The sequence below is a fragment of the Vanellus vanellus genome, assembly GCF_965231255.1.
Source record: "Vanellus vanellus genome assembly, chromosome: Z".
In the NCBI taxonomy this organism is placed as follows: domain Eukaryota; kingdom Metazoa; phylum Chordata; class Aves; order Charadriiformes; family Charadriidae; genus Vanellus; species Vanellus vanellus.
The window spans coordinates 34274328-34295212 of NC_138908.1; positions in this window are offsets into that span (position 1 = coordinate 34274328).

Below are 20885 nucleotides of genomic sequence, written 5' to 3' on the forward strand. Positions count from 1 at the left end.
AGTTATTGATTTTTGAACTCTTACTAATGACAGTATTGGAAAAAAAAATAATAATGCAGGTAATACAACCCTGAAGGCCAAGTTTCACTAGATCTCCCCAAATGAAGTAGTTATCTACTTTACTGAACTGAGACCCAAGGAAGCGGTCAGAGGTGTCAGTGTTGTATAGAAAACAATAACTTTCCTTGGACTGTGATTTCCAGTCCCTGCCTTCCACCCACTGCCTGTACGTTGCCTTCCTGTCCACTTTTTGTGAGACAGCATGAGTGTCTCCGAGATATCTGGCATACCTAGAAAGGGCAGGATTGCGTTACCCCTGCTGGCCTGCCTGGTGGGAGAGAGGAACTGGTGGGAGGTCTGTACTGGAGTAGTACAGCAAGTCCATTGTCTCTGTTTCATTGTGCTTTAGGATTCCTGAAGGGCACCCAAAGGGGCATTGCCCTGCCTAATGCATGGTCTTGTCAAATTGGGAAGCAGAATAACTTGTTACACCCCTTTGTTGGAGGGCTTCAGTCCTGCAAGAAGAGCTGCACTGGTACATTGCAGGCCTGAGAAAAAGTACTGCCAGAGAACCATGCTCCTCCTTTACATCTTGCTGAGTAAATTTAATATTAAAGCACTGTGCTCATGTGATGGAAAATTGGGTTAAATCCTGGGTCTCTGTTAGTATACTTTGGTAACTGTAATCAAGTATTTCAAAAGACATTTATGAAGCAACACAGATCTCCCAACTACTGTCTTCCATCTCAAAATGGAGCTAATTTTGCGTCCCTAGCTTTTTTTGGCCAGCATTTCAGAGCTCAGATTGACTCTTGCTTTGGTTTTAAATAGCTCCCAGCATTATTGGAACCTAATTTTTGGCTTAGGCCTCACATTTGTAGTAGTGCAAAGAAATGACTCATTGATCTCAAATTTCAGAATTGCTTTAAGCCAGTAAAGGTCCATACAGAAAATAAAAGGGTGGTCCTGTGCCCTTCACCGTTACCTCCCCATCTCCAGCTGTGCACTAGCATATTATACCAGCTCTAGTTCCTATGTACATATGGCCAGCCAGATCAGGGAGACGTTCTGCATTAAAAGTAACAACTTATTGTCTCATGGCATAATTTTTCAGGGTTAGTTTTCTGTCATATGATTTCCCTTGTCCCTTGTTGCCAGCACAAGAAAGAGAATGAGAACAGCGCAGAAGGGCAAGACAACCTCTTCAGGGAATAGGTTGCTGTATATCAGTCATAACCTTCACAAGTAGAATAACTTTAAGCTCCTTCATGCCAAGGAACATAAACAATTTCTGATATAGAAAATCCATTTGCTTTCCTTAGGTGTTTTTATACAGAAACCCCACAGTTGGTTGCTGTGGGTTTGGTTTTAGGCCCCCCCTTTTGAGTGATGGGAGTGGGTGCTTATTGCTGTAGTTAGTGCAATCCTTGGGTTATCCAAAGCCGTAAGTCTGTCCTCTCAAACCCATATCATGTTTTCAGCATGTGCTTGGAAAAGATAGTAGCATTGTCATGCTCCTAAACACAGCACAATAATCTGCCTCACAGCTCCAAAGTAGAAGCAAAGTGGAAGATTCTACTGGTTGATAAAGATTATCTGCTGTTTCCTGTTCTAGGGACGAAAAATGAGCAAAAATAAAGGTCATCTGTGTTTATATTAACAATACAACAGTTCCACTATGTTTCGTAACAAAGTTGGGTCATTATTTATCCACTTGTCCTTTATATCATTGCTTTGAACTCTCTGGGTTTGCTTATCATGATATTTCTAAAATCTGTAAACAGTCAGGGAGAAGCATTTCTAGTTTTCTAAATAGAGCATTAGGTCATTTTATTATCAGAGAAATATAACGCTGCCCATCTGTTGTTGTTCCACATGTGGAACAGCAGGCAGCCTCCTCCTAACCGTTAATTATTTCAAGGAAGTCACTACAGCAACTTTGCCATATGGGCCCAGTTTCTTTTCTGCTTTTCAGGATAGCCTTCCAAAAACTACCCTTGAAGTACAGGCAGTACCGTGCTAAGAAAACACACCCATCCACACAAATCCCCAGCTAACAACTCACTCTTGATACAATTTGCCAAGAGTTTTAGATTTTTTTAGTGGAGCAAAGGTAGAGTTTCATTTTCACTTTAGGGCATTAATTCAGCTTTCCATCCTTAAAACCACTGGAAAAGGTGAGATTCTCCACTCCCTAACTCTGGGGTACCGTTACTTGTTAGCGCACTGTAATGCTTCCTGCAGCAAGATGTCTCTCTTGTTACTCCTGTATACCGTATAGTACAGGAGGGCAGTAAAGAGGACAACAGGACAACTAGATCTGAAAATCCTAGGTCTCTTTGTGGTTCACTGAAAGCATGTTCTTCCATGTCAGAAGATGATGAACATGTTGAGGCAAATGGGTTCAGTAAACAGAAAGTCACTGTGATTAGAAGCTCCTCTAGATGGGTATTGTATTTCTGCAAAGTATCTGTGCAGTGCTTAAGAAACTTTGCTAGTCCTTGCAGGTGCTACAGTAGTGCAGAACACAACTTGTTATTTCATATGGATAAATAAAACTAAGGATCACAGTGGTGTGATCCCCTTTTGAGGTTAGATAAAGTTGAAATTGCATGTGAGTTTGGTGCAACCTCTCACTTTCCCATATACAACTGTTCCTGGTTCCCACCACCTCCCCTCTGCAGTACCACCTCAGTCAGGCACATCTTGTGCCCTCAGGAGTCATCACCTCTGCCACATGGACAAGTACCCCAAACTGTGCATCTGGATGTGGTGCTTGTGTCTCTGTCTAAGCCTCATAGAGATTTACATTGAAAATGTCTGGCAAAGTTCACTGATCAGCATACTCCTAATGAAACTGTAAGTTAAGAAACGGCTTGGGGGCACTGGTGGGGTCTCTGTGAGTTTTCTTTGCTTCTCAGGGTGGCTCAGAGCACTGTATGCTCTGCAACCCCCTGAGGGTAGCCTGGGCCATGGGAGTTTTCTGAACGACCTGTGGTCTCTCTTACCTGGGAAGATTATGCTGGGCTGGGAGCTGCTTGTTTTGCTTTGTTTTGAGGAGGAATAGTTTCTGATGTGTTTTTTGGAGGCTTGTTTTTTCCTCGTTGACATTATGCAACACAAAGCATACTGTGGACACGCACGTAACAGTGTAGAGAAGGCCCAGGCATTCATGATAAGAGATGCCTCCTTCACAAAGATTGTATCTCAGCAACACCTTCTAGATCTGTTCACAACTTCTTCTCCAGCTTCTCACCTTGACCACGATCATGGTATCCACCTTTCCTTCATCAGACATTGCATAACATTCTCCCAGGCAAAACTGTGACCTTCTTCTAGGGATGTGTGACATTCAAGAAGTCCCAAGCCTGTTTTAGGTGTCTTCTAATAAATTTGTCAGCATAAAATAGTAAGTATGGGAGAGAAAGACTGAAAACATTTGATGGACCAGCAGCACTCCCCAGACCAGACTATGAGAAATCTTGCATTAGACTGCTTGTGTAGAAATTATACAGACTTCAGAAAGGAGTGCGGACCCATGTAGACCAGTGGACTAGGGTAATTTTTCTTTAAAGAACAGCTGGATGGGAATATGAGGAATATTCCCAGTTTATCTCAAAAAATCTGAGAGCTATACATAAGTGATATACCTATACCAGGATATAGATTTATGTATTTTCATGCAGTAGAGATAACTTTCTTTGTTGTTTTCTACACACAAATCACATGTATAAGGAACATGAGAAATTAGGTACATGAAAAATGCACGTGAAGGAGCTTAGAAGATGGCACTCTCTGGGAAACTAAACAAATCCTCTCATGAGGAAATGAAGAGGACAGAAATGGGAGGATAGGTGGCTTTGGAACTGCTCCACGTTGTGAGGAATCTGTCCCGGGAAATGGATGTACCTTCTTCCCCTTTCTGCAAAAAGAGTGTGCTCCTGGCTTGAAGGAAGGTAGCAGGAAAGCGAGAACTAGAATGACACTCAGCCTTGTCCAAGTACCAGTTTGTTCCTCCAACAGATTAGTCTGGAGTAGCTCCCTGCTCATACTGCCTGATGCCTTATCTACCATGGGGGAAATCCAAGCTAGAAGCTGGTTTGCTCCATGTAGATCCCCCCATGACTCCACTGAGGTTACATGCTTTCAAGACCATATCCTAGTTACTGAGAATTTTATCACCAGGGACATGATCAAATAAAAAATTTTATCGACAAAACTATTGTCTTCTTTGAGGTCTGTCTTACTGCAGGTAACTTATGTCTCTGTGAGCTGAAATAGTTTTCAAGACTACCTGGAGGGTTTTATGCCCTGAAGAAGAGACATCCTGTCTTTTTTTTTTATTTAGTTAATTCCCAATTATCTATAGCTGTCTGCATGGGCTTGGACTACTTTTAATATGTTTTTTTAATAAAAAATAACATTATAATGTGCTAACTAATTGCAAGTGTAGGTTATATATGGTTTTGTTTTGTTTTGTTTTCACATTTTTCCAGTGTGTGCTTTTGTGTGCATGTGCATGTGATTATGACTTCACATGGACCAGGGAGTAGGTGAGATGACTTCTGAGCATGTTGGTACTGTTAAGCATGTTCCATCCTTGAGTATAAGTCAGTGGTCACATATTGGATATAGCAGCAGGGACAACTACAAAATGTGTGCTAGACACAGATCAGTGCTTTACCTTCAGCTGGATGCTGCTCCAAACACAGTTAATGTCTCTTGCTTCTTTTTCTCTCCCTTTCTCAGGTTTGTGTATCTTCCATCCAAACACCTTGTTACATGCTAAGGAAGTCCGTTGGCCTAACTCTTGATTCTCTCTTATTTACGTGTGAGGCGTGTTGGTTGTACTTTTTCCTATACTGACCATATACTACATAATTTAAAAATGAAAGTTTAGCCCATAGAACTTTGCTGTGTCTCTTAAATATATTTTATCTTGTTTATGAGGCTGGCAACTGTTGCTGCACACATTGCTAGATGTAGCTGTGTCCATTTCATGAAGCCCAGCTTGCCTTTAGTATGCTTCCCCCAAAGAAGGGGAGTCTGGGCAGAGGAACACACTCATACTACCATAGTTTTCCACCAGAAGATGACTGCATGTAACGTTACTCTCTCACTCTCTACCTATATTCCTGTTATAGAGCTCTGTATCAGCACTAATATTATTTCTAAAGATGGGAGCAGTGCTAAAGGCAAGGCAAAGGTTTTCCAGCACTTTTACATTTCTGCCTGAAGATCTTCTAAGGGGACTTTATGAAACACATGGAAAGCATATAGTAAAAAAATATAAAATAATAGAGCAGCAATAAAGTAAATTAGAGTAAGGGTGAGGTAAGCTCTGGGAGGTAAGCAAAGAGACTATAAAAGAGGGGGGAAAAGGATGAAGGTCACCTGTTTTCTGTCAGAAATGTAGTTTAGAGCTTGAAATCCATTCCCACAAGGACAAAAAGATGTGTGTGACGTGAGGAAATGAACCCTCCAGGATGTGCCTTGGGAGTGCTCTAGGACAGAGGCATTTTGGAAAGAGGTGATAATGGCCTTAAAGGGCAGTGATGAGATTGTGAAACTCCTGTGTAAGGGTTCTGGAAAAAAAAGATATATTTGAAAAACCCCAAAAAACAAAAGGTCCTGGAAAATACCAGCAGCTGGGCTAATTGTGGACACTTGGAAAATGGAAAGACATTTCCTTTTTTTTTTTTTTTTAACAGTAGCTTTTGTAATCTCGCTTCTGTTCAAGGCACAAGGAAAAATGTTTTGATTTCTGTCTCTGTTATGTGCAGTCTTTGCAGTCACAGCCTGCAAACATAAAATAAAGGAAATCACCAAAGGCTAAAACCAAAATATTCCACCATCCTGCATTAGGAAGTTGCCTGTTTTCATGGATGGGTCCATAATGCTATTTCCATTTTTACCCATCCATCAAATAAGAGCTTAGGAAATACTTGTGTATCTAGTGAACAGATATATCATCCAGCAAACTTGAGTTGCAACTTCTGATTATAGTAATCTAAATTATATAATTGAGGGGGAAATTGTAAAAAGATAGTTCTAGAGCCCATTACCAACTTCAGTAGACCCATGGCAGAAAACTCTCCTTTTGCTGCTGACATCTATGCATTGCTTGGTGTCATCTTAGCTGAGTTTATAACATTTATCTTACTGTAAGCATGGCCAGATGTCTGTCAGTCTGTGTAACTGTCCAGATTCTCTCTGAAATCCATGTTTCTTACTCTAGTTACACTCATCATCTTGCAGTAGCCACTCTGTGAAAAGTGTTGAATGGTACGTTTTCAGAGATACTTCTTTATCCAAATCTACTGCAGGAATCCCTTCTTTGTTTCATGTTCTCTTTCAAGGACTCAAAGAAAAACCTTGAAGGCTGTGGCCCTGCTATGAAATATCTCCAGCAAGGCTCATCTTTTTGCCAAGGCTGCTGAAAAACTAGACAAAGATAGAGTGTTTAAATTAAAATTAGAAACTTGTGTGCTTCTGCTGTGCTTGGGTGTTTTTTTTTTTTCAGTGCTCTGTGATTTCCTATTATCTTTGTTGCAGGATTGCCCTGCTGTTGATAACTGTGCCAGTTTTGTCTAAAGCATTAATCTGTTGTCCTTGCTACTTGGTGAATCGTAATGATATCCTAAGCTGACTCGTTTCATGCTGCATTTGTATTTGCTACTTAGAGCTGGAAAGCATGATCTGGAAATTTAGAAACCTGAAATCACACAGAATCACAGAATCACAGAATTATCAGAGTTGGAAGGGACCTCTAGAGATCATCTAGTCCAACTCTCCTGCTAAAGCAGGATTGCCTGGAGCACATTACTCAGGACTGCATCCAGGCGGGTCTTGAAAATCTCCAGGGAAGGGGACTCCACAACCTCCCTGGGCAGCCTGTGCCAGTGCTCTGTCACCCTCACCGTAAAGAACTGTTTCCGTGTATTTGAACGGAACTTCCTGTGTTCTAACTTGTGCCCATTGCCCCTCGTCCTGTCACTTGGAACCAATGAAAAGAGCCTGGCTCCATCCTCCTTCAACCCACCCTTTAGATACTCGTATGCCATAATAAGGTCTCCCCTCAGCCTTCTCTTCTCCAGGCTAAAGAGTCCCAGCTCTCTCAGCCTTTCCTCATAAGGCAGATGCTCCAAGCCCTTAATCATCTTAGTTGCCCTTCGCTGGACTCGCTCCAGCAGTTCCCTGTCCCTCTTGAACTGGGGAGCCTAAAACTGGACACAGTATTCCAGTTGTGGCCTCACCAGTGCCGAGTAGAGGGGGAGAATGACCTCCCTTGACCTACTGGCCACACTCTTCCCTATGCAGCCCAGGATTCCATTGGCCTTTTTGGCGACAAGGGCACATTGCTGGGCCATGGATAATTTACTGTCTACCACAACCCCCAGATCCTTCTCCTCCAAGCTACTTCCCAGCAGGTCCGCCCCTAACCTGTACTGGTGCCTAGCATTCTTCCTCCCCAGGTGCAGGACCTTGCACTTGGTTTTGTTGAACCTCATTAGGTTCTTCTCTGCCCAGCTCTCCAGCCTGTCCAGGTCACGCTGGATGGCAGCACGGCCCTCTGGGGTGTCAGCCACCCCACCCAGTTTGGTATCATCAGCAAACTTGCTGAGGATACACTCTGTCCCCTCATCCTATTCAAGAAGGTGAGAGGAATCTTGTACAGACAGTTTTCTTAGGTATGTATACCATCTTTCCTTAATTTCCAGGGTCTCACAGCCCATTATGTCCTTTGAAGTGTATCTTGATGTGAGCTGTTCTAATGCATAATGGGCTTCAACTTAGTCCCAGAAGCACACAGTAAACAGAAACAGGGAGGAGGCTCTAGGAGGTACCACAGTGCTGCTCTTGTAATCTGTCACCCAGCATCTTACCTGCTTTACCTATCCAGAAGGAGTTACCACTCACAAAGCATTTATCTCTTCCACTATGTCTTTTCTGGGCTTTAGCAGTTCTTGAGAGGCTTAGTAAAAGCCCTGCAAATTACCGAAAAATCCAGGAAAAATCTACAACACTGAGTCTTGATTTTTTGAATCGCATTTAAAAACTGCAGTTCAGTCAGCAAAAGATCTGAGTTGGTGCGCAAGCTGCTTCCTTTTCTCTCTTTTCCTTGGTATAAGCCAACAATTAATCATGGCACAAGAGGTAAATGAGTGGGGGATTTCAGTGTAAACTGTGCTGGTGGATTGGTAAACATTTCTGGTATTGTTGCAAATAACGAACACAAGTGTAAGGAATGGAAGTTTAGCTTTAGTCCTGTGTGTTTACCATTATGACTTTAAACTGTTTATAAGAAGAAGAGTACTTTAAATGTTCCTGAGGAGATGGGCAAAACCACATGGCTACTAAGGGTTTAACTGAGATAAAGTGTTTGCCTTAAAATTCAGAGAAACGTGGTCACTTTGCAGCCGTGGTTTGTCATTTAAAACATTGCTGTTGATATTGTGCTGTGACACCAGCCTAAAACATTTATGGTAACTGCATAAATGAGGTGTATTAGAAACTGGGAAGCAACATCTGGACTCTTCCTTATCACTGTGCCCTCAAACAGAGCTAATTCAGAGTTGTCACAAAATAACAATGCAACCCTCTGCCTGTTCCTACTGTTTTTATTGGAATCATTAAGATGTGGACTTAAATGTCTTTCAATAAAGCCCTAGGTCCAGGATGCGGGACAGTAGGTGAAGGTGTCAGTTTTCATGGTGACCAATAAAACACTGATTGGGGTTTTCCACTAGCTAAGCCTCTGGCTAAAAGCTTGGGAGAGCTGGGTGCCGTTCTCCTGGGGGTTGTGAACTGGACATCCCACATCTCACATGTCTGCCAGGAGGCCTGGTCTGGCAGCTGCTCTCCGCACCGGGAAGCTTGAAGTCTGGGGCTCAAGTTCTTCCTGTATGTGAGAGGGGTCAAACCACCCTTTCCCACCATCAAGAGGTTCTCCAAGACACTAGCAAAGTGTTCTGGTTTGAAGTTATTTTCTATCCTGTTAAAGCTGTTTTACCCTGCAGACAAAACTAGAAATTAAGTGGAAGAGAGCACAGCTCTCTAACCAGATCATACAGCACTGGGATAGGACAGCGAAGGTCTCGGTTCCAGCCACTGTTCCAAGGTCTTTTTAAACATCCTGTGAGGTTTGGCACCATGACTCAGGATTTGCAAACACGTGGCAAGTAAGAAATCAAGCTATTGCTGCCAGTACAGGTGGGAAAGGACGTCAGACTGAGAAGGTCCCTCACCTTGGTGAAAAGGCTATCTACAGCTCTGGCCAAACTCCACTCAGCAGCAGTTCACAGTAGCCCAGTGTTACCTGAGGAGGAGTTTTGCTCTTGGGACCATCCAGAGGAAAAGGAAAAATATGTAGCTTGCCAAAGGTGTGACCATGACAGCCTGAAGTTAAAAACAAAATTTTTTTGCTACTTTGTCAAAGTGAGTGTTCCAAGAGTGGTTTTCAGGCTGACATCAGTACTCGTTAGCAAGAGATACACAAGGACAGATGTAAACAACATTGCTGTCCTCACCTGAGAGCTCTCTGTTTCCCTTATTAACACCCTCAGCTGACTGCGTTTTTGTTGGGGTGGTACCAAGAAGGCTCCTTGACCCTGGTGGACTATAGAGCGCTAAGCTGGCAACAAATGGCATGCCTCCTTGAGGAACCTTTAATTCAAATAGGAAAGACCAAATATGAAAGAGAAGACAAGCATCCTTATCACGTCATTGGTTTTGCCCTGTAACCTTGTCTTTACCAGGCACTCAGATATGATGACAACGAACAAAGTTTTCTTTTTCTGCATGTGCCACTCACAAGAGACCATGTCACTTTGTGTGACTTTTCCTTTGCAGGTGGGTGTAGCCTCTTTCACCCTGCCATGAAGTCAGACTTTACCAGCTGCTGTTTTGTTGTGCTCTCACTGTTTTTCCTGCCTTTGTCCTTGTGCCTCATGCACCTCTTAGGGAGATAACTCCCAAACTTTTGACCAGCACCCAATCCATTCAACCTCCTCAGTATTGCAAGCACTCTATTACTGAAGCAATATGTATGAAAACCTGCTCCAATTCATGAAGCAGCTCCTGTGGGAAGTGGAATGAGGAAAATGTCATTGGTGGGCTGGAGGGTGAAGATCCCTTCAATGCAAAGGATTTGAGGTAGACACAGCCTCTGCCAAGTTTCTGGACAAATTCCTCTCAGATTTAGAGGGCCTGCCAAATAAGGGTCTTCTGGGTAACCCAGGGGTTGCTACATGGGGCGTGTCTTGGATGGAAAATATGGTTTAGTCCTGTCACATGGGAGGAGTATTCTTTGGTGCCTTTCTAGTTTTTCTAAATGACTTTAATGTAGAAGTAACCCTTCAAAACCATGCTACATGGGCTGGTATTTAGTTTGGGAAGTCAGATTTTACTTTTCAAGTCTCTGTCTCCAGCCCAGCTCGGGGTTTGTAGTAGCATAGAGTGTTTTCAAGCTGCTGTACATGTGTGTAGGTATTTAGGTTGCCATGCTCAGTTTAGCTGAAGAGGAAGAATTACCAGTGCAACCAGTTATAAACGTATAGCTAACATCTACCTAGAATACAGATGACTCATGCTGGCCTATAGACACCCCTGACATCATAGTTGGGCCCGTAGCAATATGTTTGCAAGGAAAAAACAATTCATTACAGATGACAGGCTCAGTTAAGAGGATTACAATATGCCTCTTTATATAGCAAAAGGCCGAGTTAATTATCTCTGGTATACAGGATAGCTGCACATATCTAATGGTCTTTGCCCCTTCGTGGAGGGACAGATAGTTTATCATTTGCTAATTCCAGATCTGAAACTGCTAAGAAATTCGGGGTTTTTATTTGTCTCTGTGGAAATTGCCTGGAAACATTAATCCTGCTATTATTTCCCTTGCCTTCTCTCAAAGATCAGAATATGAAAAAATTATTTGACCAGGCATTTATATATTCAGTTGTGTTGATGAAAAACACATTCTAGTTTATACATTCATACTTTTTATAGAGAGATATATCAATTTATTCATGTATTTTTATATATATACAAATATGTGTGTGTATGTACACATATACATATATGAAGACTTATATATATGTACATATATATATTATATATATATATACATACACATGTGCAGATCTGCACTACCACCCTGATATCCATAGTAGCCATCCGCTGAAAGAAATTACATGATGGATTTCCTTACTGACATTCATCTTGCAACAATGCTCTCTTTATCACAGTACAGTGGTAGGCTAGTGGAAGGATGGACAAGCAGACCTTTTGTTTTGTGAAGGAAACATTGCCTTGGTCTCATGCTCTTCATAAGGAGATTTTGTCTGTGAGCTCTCTCCATTGTCTTGCCCATAAAACCTGTAAAAAGAAAGTTGCATCAATATCACTTCATTGAAGATGCAGGTGAGCCTGTTCCAAGGGTGGGGAAGAGGAAAGAGTGCTCTGAGTGTGTTTCAGACTATGGGTCCCAGCAAGAAAGCAAAAGAACACTTGGAACATTTCTAGAGGAATGATCATGTAAGATATTTTGGAATAGAGTCAGACAGGCGTAAGCCTATGGAGGATGTATGGAGTTCGTCAGTTTGAGCTTCTGATGGATTTCTGTAATGTAATCATGCTGCAGTCCTTCCTCAATAATGAAGAATGACTCAGCATAGCTTTTCTCCACACATATGTTGCTGTGGGAATCCTCATAATATGGTCTTTGGTTTCTTAGCATTTAGCATGCATCATGGACAAGCACTAAAACCTAGCAGGTGATGTTTCAAAATACGAGTTCATCAGGACCTGAGTCCTGATTCTGGAAGACATTTAACATTTCCTAACTCTTGATTTCTAAGGAACTAGTGCTAGTACTTGTAGTTAAGCACGTGTGTCTGTTAAGTGCTTTGCTGAATCCATTAATAACAGCTTATATTCTCGTTGCAGCTTCTCACCTCAGTTCCTGTTCAGGTTAATCAGATTTATGAAGTTCATTGGAAATATAAAACTAGTCATGGGTCAACCATCCATGAATAATCAAATATATTAAAATATAAATTGCAGTTGTGGAAATCATGTTGTGCCAACAGGCATTCTGTTCAGAGTGGTTAAAACTCATGGAACAAGTTACTCGTAAATTATTTGAATTATTGAGAATGGTAAGGAATCTAGTAAATGGCTTTTGTTGAGGCTCTGTTTCCTATGTCATCCGGAATTGTAACTGAACATTTTTAAAAGGTTTTATTAGATACTAAAAACCAACAACAAAGGACTGGATTGACTCTGGAGACCAAATCTCTGATTTTAACCTAGTGATAGTCTTGTTTGGCTGCTTTTGCAGACGAGGGAGAAAACTACACATAAATGAATTAATAAACAGAAAGGGTTTGAAAAGATTTGGGCAAATAGATAAGGAACAGTATTTTTACAGCTGGGTCACAAGAGAGATGAAAAAGCACTAAAACGAGGTTCATTTAGGAAAAATGGGAGATGTGTCAACCCCATATTGAAGGGCAGAATTTATTCAAAAAGCTATTTAAGCAAAGGTCTGGAGTAGACAGAGGAAATCAAGTTAGAGAGAAATGTGTTATGTGATCAAGACTGTAAAAATACTGGTTAATTTAAGTCCTATAAACATCAAAGTATCTGCTTCCTAAAGCTAGGTTATAATGGATGCTTTTTATATCCTGGCTGGGTCCCCACGTGCAATTGCTAGAAGGTTCCACTGTTTCTGAGGAATGATGATAACCTGAAAGGGACATCAAAAAAGAGAGACAATGATTTACCATCTCTAAGGATCAACTAGGAGGTAGTAGATGGTACAGAATGGCCTTACCGCAGGTGTGTGGCATTGGCCACACTCTGCTCTGTAGGAGTCACCCAAAACAGCTCAGTTTGCTTACATCTCTTGAGACACTGGTCCTCTAGTGGGGTAAAGCCTTAATAAATTAATTGAAAAGAGTCAGTGATCTGTCTTGGTAGGATAAGTCCTGTCAAAATTAGTCCCTTCTTTTGCCTTCTTTCTGCACTGTTTCTCTGAAATGTCTTTGCAACCTAAATGAAATGATAGAGAAATACAAGACAAACCTTGGAAGTGACTGGAACAAAAGGAAGACAATTCAATCCCATCTTTCAGAGCATGAGGATGAGCCTAAATGCTAAGTTTTGAGACATACAAAGTATCTGTAGAGTATAAAGATCTGGGAGCTGTTGTCTGTGTGGTATGAAGATCTGGGATAGAACATAGGCACTGGGCAAGACCTTGGGATGGTTAACCTCAGAGAAATCTCTTTCTGAGTTTTGAGTGCCTTTGGTTATCTGTGTGTGAGCATATACGAAAAATATTTTTTTCAATATAAGAATGGAATTAAATAGTGCCCTACTCTGCAAGAGACTTGAGGCTTAGATCCTCAGAGGTATCTGTCATTGTGAATTAAGTGCTTGAATAGTGGATCTAGACTTTACACTGGGGATCAGAAATGCCTTTAATCATCTATTCAGTTTAGGCACCCTCTTTTGAGCCAGCTGTGTGGGTGAAGGTGTCTGCATCACCATAATGGAAGCTGCCACCAGTGCAATTCTTCTGGCAGAGTGGTTCCCCAAAATGCTCTAGGCAAAAACAGCTGGCATAACAGAAACCCAATCCATGTAGTTTAAGTGTGTAAACCAACCTGGCTGATTTTCCCAGAGGTGGTGATGAACACCTTGGGGATGATAACATCATCATCTGGCTTTGCTTGGTGCAGTGTCATAATCTGTCTGTAGCTGTAAGGCATGGCACCAGCACCACCACACTTATTGTAACGACTCACCTGCATCTGGCCTTCAAGCTCCAAATTGGAAAAACATGCAAGCAAAACCAGCACCCTAAAAATGTTGAAGGAGAACCAAAAAAGTAAGTAATCTATAATAAAACAGCTAAGAAAGAGTAAATAAAATGAAAACTCTCTTGAGACAGGGGAGAGCTTTCCTTTATTTCTGGTTGGTTTATTCTGACCTTACGTCTTTCCTTATAAACATTCAGAAACCACAATGGAGCCTTTTCAGGTTTGGGGACTATGGTATGCTTTTCATCTCACAGGGCAGCTAAGTTTCCTAGGAGTTTTCTAGTAAGAACTTTCCCCATCCCTGACACAGGCAGGCTCCCTCCCTCATAATACAAATTGCAGTTCAATACCATGAGGACAAGTTTTGCCCATGAGATTTCATGGACTGTGTCTACAAGACACTGACAGAACATGGTTGTAGTTCACATCTAACAGGCAGAGCACAGAAACCTGTAGATGATATGGGACTATGTCTTCAGGAGGGCTAGTTAGAGGAGTACAGCTGGTGTGCATCAGGACCCACTGTCAAACAGCCTGCACAAAGCTGTACCTGCCAGTTTTAGGGCGGTGCATAGCCTGAGGCAGTCATGATGATTTTGATTTCCATCCCCACCCACCTCCAACATTTGTATTTGATTTCTTGGTGATTTTTAATGATTAGTAAAAGCTAAAGTTGAGAGAGAAGTGTAACTATTTCGGTGCAATTCTCGGAGTTTGGGGCTGGGAAATTCAAAACTGCCAAAATACGATAAATGCGGAATTTTCACTGGCACCTGGCAAAATACCTGTTTAGGTGAAATTCAGGCAGCATGACCCATTCTGTAATTTCCAGTAAAGTAACATGAAAGCAAAATATAAACAGAAAACAAAAAAGTGGAAGATCCAGAAACAATCCAGCTACCAGCAATTGTCCACCCTCTAAAATTTACTAAATTGTAGCTTCAAACTAGCATTTATCTTTTCTCTCAATAGCCTTTTTTCCAGGTGTCTATATATAGCCACATCTATGAACTTGAGACTGCAGAGAGATCTTCTTTTATAGATCAAAAAGTCATGGAAAATGGTCACTCTACATTGTCACCAGCAATCAAACAGGACAAATGTTTTTTGCATTAATGGTTTAAAAGAAACCAATGTTTCCCCAACAGCTAGCTTTCTATTGTCAGTTCTGTTACTCAGGTCCCCATGTATTCCGGCCTTGATGGCAAAGGCAGCCAGTTTCCGTATGGATTGAGAGATCATTTTATTTCCAAGCAAGGGGCAGACCCATACACTGCTGAATTTGCCACCCCTGCCAGCCTTCTCCTGCAGGTGCACATATAGTCCCTCATGATCTGCCCACAGCGCATTTGCAGAGCAACACTCCCAAAATGCCTGGCCCGCTGGCCAGCTGGTATCCTACGGACTGGGGAGGGTTGCTGGGTCCTTGCGTTCTGAAGCCATTGCTCCTGCCCCATGGGAAGCTAAGAGCCTGATGTATCGCTATCTATTCAGCTTCAGTACACAACTGTCTTTAGACAGTGTGACTCATCAGTGGTCTGCTCTCACTTCTGCCCAAATTCTATTTGGTGTCCTTGTATTTAAGAAAATAACTTATCTAACCTTGGAGACTGATTTGATTTCTTGAAAACATTATATTGATTTTTTTTCTGCCCTGCTAATATTTGCTGCTATAATGAACCTGCAATATAAAAGTGGTAGCTTAGAGCAGGTACAGAGCTACAATGTAGGGGAATACAACTGGCTCCGTAGCACCTTTCAGCCTTTCTACTATTCACAAATTTACCTAAGTAACATCTCTGTAAAGAGCTTGTTGGGTTATCTTTTATCCAGTCGCTCTGTAGGGCTTTGGGCCCTCGAAGAGCATGACAGAAAAGAATTAGGCAAAAAACCTGGAGCTGAATGATGAATAGGTCTGATTCTGACTTACACTCGGCACTCCAAGTCATGAGCTCTGACATCTTTATCTGCAGCAGATCAAACTGTTACTGGTCCCAGCTGTCCACCCTGCTTCTTTGCCAGAAGATGCTACTCCCATGGTGGGGTGAGAGAAGCACACATGCCTGCTACCTCAGAGTGCTAATCAGGGGTGGCTGGAAAGGCAGTGGGTGGGTGCACCTTAATCTACAGCAGATGAAACCACCAGGTCTCATGATTCAATGTCCTCATAGCCTGATCGCACTACACAGTTAGTGTGAAACGACCTTCAAGGTTTTATATAATTACAGGAGCAGTGCTACTGCGCCTCAGTGCAAAGGAGATTCCAGGTCCATTTAGAAATATGCTTAGCTTTATAGATTCACAAAGAAAACCAGTTACGCAGTGAATGAAGCAGCTCCAGTTGCGCAGGGAATTCATACCCACCTCGCTTGAGGCTGTTGAAAGAATCTGGAGGAAAGCAGGGGACTGTTTCAAGTATTTCTAAGTTACAAGACAATTGAATTGGTTGTATTTTCTTTAAAAGTTGTCAAATCTCTGGTGCATTTCCTCCCTTCATTTTTTTAAGTAAAACTTAAAATCAATTCTCCACAGATTTGCTGTGCTTTCAAGGCTCATTTGAAAAGGCTGCTTTGTTTTCCCCAGAGTCTCTTGAAGCTTTTATAAGTATCTACCCGCTTGATGTCAGAAGGAAACGCATATGGTCCTCCTTCTACAAAAGTGGTTGGCTACTTCAAGTGGATAATCGATTGGACAGCTGACTTAGCAGCCAATTGACCACTCCAGTATCCAGTCTGATTGATGATTTTCCCTTTCTTTCCTGGTGAAGCGAAGCATACAAGTATCTCTTTTGTTGTTGTGGCAACACTGAGGTCTGATGTAGCCTTTTAGCTGGGTGATTTCACCTTTGAGGCAGGAAAAATGGGCCTTTCACGGTCAATGGGTGCAGATCAAAGCAAACAGGAGAGGACGAGTTCATATGGTGGGAAAGTGAATAAAGGCCAGAGGATAGATGACTGTGAATAGGATTGAGCTCTCATTTTGGCAGGCAGGCAGCCCATCCACAACCTTGTGTGTTCCTACAGCTTCCCACTCACGTAACATTAGAGAGGACAGGAGTGTTTCTCACCTTCTGTGGAGCTTAGGAAATCAGTTACTGGTGTTCCCAAGAAGAGGAAAGGTCTTCCTGTGTGCTTGGAGCACCATATTCATGAGTGACCTTGTATTCATAAGTTTCCCTGGATACATCTCCATTGTTTTTTGGGGAGCTGATACCAAGACTGGTTGTCCATGCAGACATCAGATTGGAAATGGAGGCCCAAGGGACAGCCAGAGACTGACCTTCAAAGCTCAGGGGATCTTCTATGCCTGAACACAACCAGTGGCTGAGTATATTGATAGCATGGCATCTGGCACATACAGAAGAGCAAGGCACACCCCTACAACAAGCTGCTGAATGGTGGAAAGACACACAGCCACTTTTTAAGGACAGTGTAATCATATTCTCCTTTATACCGCAACGTCTTTAAAAACTGTGGCTGAAGTCACTGTGTCTCTTGGATGCTTTTAAAACGTGTATCCAGAACCAAACCAGCTTTCTGTGTGGTTAATGTTTAGCTGGAGCAGAAGTTTATGCTGAATGGTACATTCCCTCTGTATGCAGAATATTCAGGTTCTCGTTGCTGTAAGTTCTCTTTGCATTGTTGCAGGAGTGCTAAGTGGGTGTAAATATAATGTGCAGCCAATATGAAGCCATAATATGCTGCCAGAGTGATGTGAAAGGGACTCTTAGCAGAATAAATGACTGCCTTGAGAGTCCATTACTGTGCATACAGTAGCAATACAGTGAAAGGATTATAAAGTATCCTGAGTTGCATTTCTTTTTGGCTGAAGGTGATTGAGCATTCAGCAATAAGCTCAGTGGAAATCCAGATAGAATCATCTGAGTCCCATAACAGACCTCATTTCTGTCCTGTGCATTTATGAACAGGTTTCCTCACTGAATGGCTCAAACACATTCCATGGTTTCTCAGTTGAGATTCATAAAGCAAGAAGCTTCCATCCCATTGTGATGGCAAAAAGAGGGGGTGAGGTCTATCCACTGAGGTGCAGTGGGGAGACAGACATGAAAGAGAAGGCATGTTGAAACTGAAAGTACTCTTTTAGATACTGTTTCAAAATTCAGCCTGATGGCTCTTTTCTCTATTTTCACTTTGATATGCCTTATGGTGGTATCAGGCCCACAAGACCCTGACAACTCTACATTTTACATGCAGCACTTCTTAATTATTTGGCCTAATCTTTGACTCAGGAGATGTGTTGTGGTGGAAGAGGCCTTTACCTGTCTCAGAGACACATGGGGAGGACAACCTGTAAAGCACTTTGAGATCCAGAGCAGAAAAACAAAAGCGATGCTACTTGCAGTGTTTTTTGTTCATAGTCACTTGTACATGTTTAGAGGTTGGACTGCTTCAGCCTTATTCCCCATTGTGGCTGACAACAGTTCTCCCATTAAGGTAGACCAGTAGGAGCTTTACTTGATATTCCTGGTGGGGCAGGATCCAGGGAAGACCCGGGAAGGGGAAGTCTTTTGAATCTTTGGGACACCACACCCTAAATCTCGGCTGCAGCAGGAAGCCCTCCCTGCTGTGCAGTAGCCATTTGCCTGGGGAACAAGGACACTGCCCTTTTCAAGCAAAACGGAGTGACAGTTGAAGCTTCTGATAACAGGAAGAAGGTTTGTTTGGGTTTTTTTTAATGTATTTTTTTCCCCCTTCTTGGTTTAAGAGAGTAGGAGGGAGTGATTGAAAGTGAAGCCTGGAAACAGCTGGCTTCTCTTTTAGGTCACAGAATTATCCAAACTGTTTGCAAACTCAGGTCTGTAAAGCTAACAAATTGAAAGTCACTAAATCCACCGTATACTTTAGGTTTCGTTTGACGCCCACATGCTGAAACTACCTCACTTGCATCTGCTAATACAGAGAGATCCTTGCTGGAGTGAAGTATCACCCCTGCACTGCTTGTCTGAACACGCTGATTTTCAGTTCTGGGAGAGTTTCCTTCAGCTTTGGGCAGTGTCAGCACAATGACATCTGTGGCTCCTTCTTCCACTTGCTTGAGCATGAGTGAAGTCACCTGCAAGTCCCCTCCACATGGTTCTGTAACAAAGGTGTTATCTTTTTGAGATGGATTTAGCAGACTAAAGTGTGTAGAAGAGAAAGCAAACGGGTTACATGTTTCTATAACCTCCAGCACTGCTGCTTGCAATCAACATAATCTTTGCCCTAGGGGAAAGGAAATCCAGGAGGAACAAAAGTGTGTTTCATAGTAGGAAAAATCAGTGGGGTGCATATGCGATTGTCTCATTCCTTCAGCTGCTCTTTTTCCTTGTGCACAGTAGTGCACAGTGCGTGTTAAAATTAAATACATGTAAGAGTTATAATAGGTGTTGGAGGCTTCCACTCCAATGCCAGATAAGTTAGGCTGGCTAGCTGCTTTCAAGCATCTTAACTTTTCCAATTGCAACTTCCTCAACATGATTATTTTATCTGTATTACTTATACCTCTGTAGTACGACAATTCTCAAAATCTCTAAAGCTCTAAGCTTTAGAAAGTGTATAAGAGAATGTTGCAGAAACACATCGCACAGCTTCATTGACTTTGAGGCGTACTACCTATCCTGATGTTGCAACTTGTGAGGAACAAAACTCTCCAGTACCTGAACCTGCAGCCTAGAAGACAAGATGTAGTAGATGGACTTCAACAGTCGCTTGGGCAGAGGAAAAGAGTAATAGAAATAAAGTGAGCTTTAGGACGGCCTGGCCCATGCGCACTAGTTGCTTAATCTTTGTGTCATCTGTGTTAACACTTCTTGTAAAAGCAAGCACCAACACGGAAAAGCTGTCCCTGGTGTACTTTCAGCAGTCAAGGAGCTTCTAAAGTCTGTTCTTTTTAGGTTTCATTTGTTACGCTGTCAGCGTCCATTCAGCAACAACTGCTATCTTAAAAAGAGATCCTCCTGGGGAGGAGGAAAAGTGACTTTCTGGACTGTGTGGTTATCACTTCCAACCACAACCAGATCACCAAGGACATCAGTGTTAAAAGAGCTCCTCACCTCTCTCTGAAGCAGATCTTTCTGGTGGAACTAATGTTAGGATGTGGTCTCAGAGGAGTTACCAGATGTCTCATACTAACATAAACCTAGCTAGAAGAAACCGATACTTCTCGAGTTGATTTTTTTTTTCAACATCACCTCTAAGTTAGCCAAGATTTGTTTATATATCCATTGCTTTTCATGCACTTGGCAGGCTTTTTGTTGTTTTTTTTTTTGTGTCTCTTAGTATATTCAATTAGTTCAACAGCACCGTTTGTACTTCTGTTCTACCGAAAGGATCAAGGCCTAAACAGAAAAGCTTTTCTGTGAGATTGACTTTAGGTAGCAACAATCAGGCAGTAATCTAGGTTCACTGACAGCTAGTGGAAGAAGGTGGCTCCACTGATGACATCCGTTTTTCCTTTACTTACTTTAGGGAAAAGGGAGACATACTTGTTTGAGCAGCACATACTACTCAAAAAGGTAATCTCCGTGTCTTGCATGCAGATGCCTACACAAGCTGGCCTTGTCAGTGGCACTGGAAGCTGAGGAGGAGTGTGAGGGACATGGGGCACTGCTCTTTCCCTTCTCCATCACCCCTTGTAGCAAGAGATCTCTGCATTCTTGCAAAAAGAAGGAGCAGCAAGCTTCAGTACTACTCTGGTTTCCCTCTGCCTCACCCTGTCCCCAGCCCGCTCACACATTAGCAACCCAGGAAGGACCAGGCTACCCTATGTGAGGACAGAGGGAAGGTCCTACAAAACCATTTGGTCAGCGGATAAGGTGCATGGTACTAAGGAGGCATGAGACAGAAGAAGCTGTGGAATTACACAGAATTGCCTGAAACCTCCCCACCATCTTCAAGCCCCATTCGCCTCCTTCCCTCTGCCTTCCTTCAGATTCCCTCCAGTCACATCCAACCCTCCCAGATTCAGCTCCTCTCTTTCTCTAAAGCCCTAATTCTTCCTGCCAGCACACCTCTCTACTCCCAGCCTCTCAACACCTCACTGGCCCCTTTGGAGTCT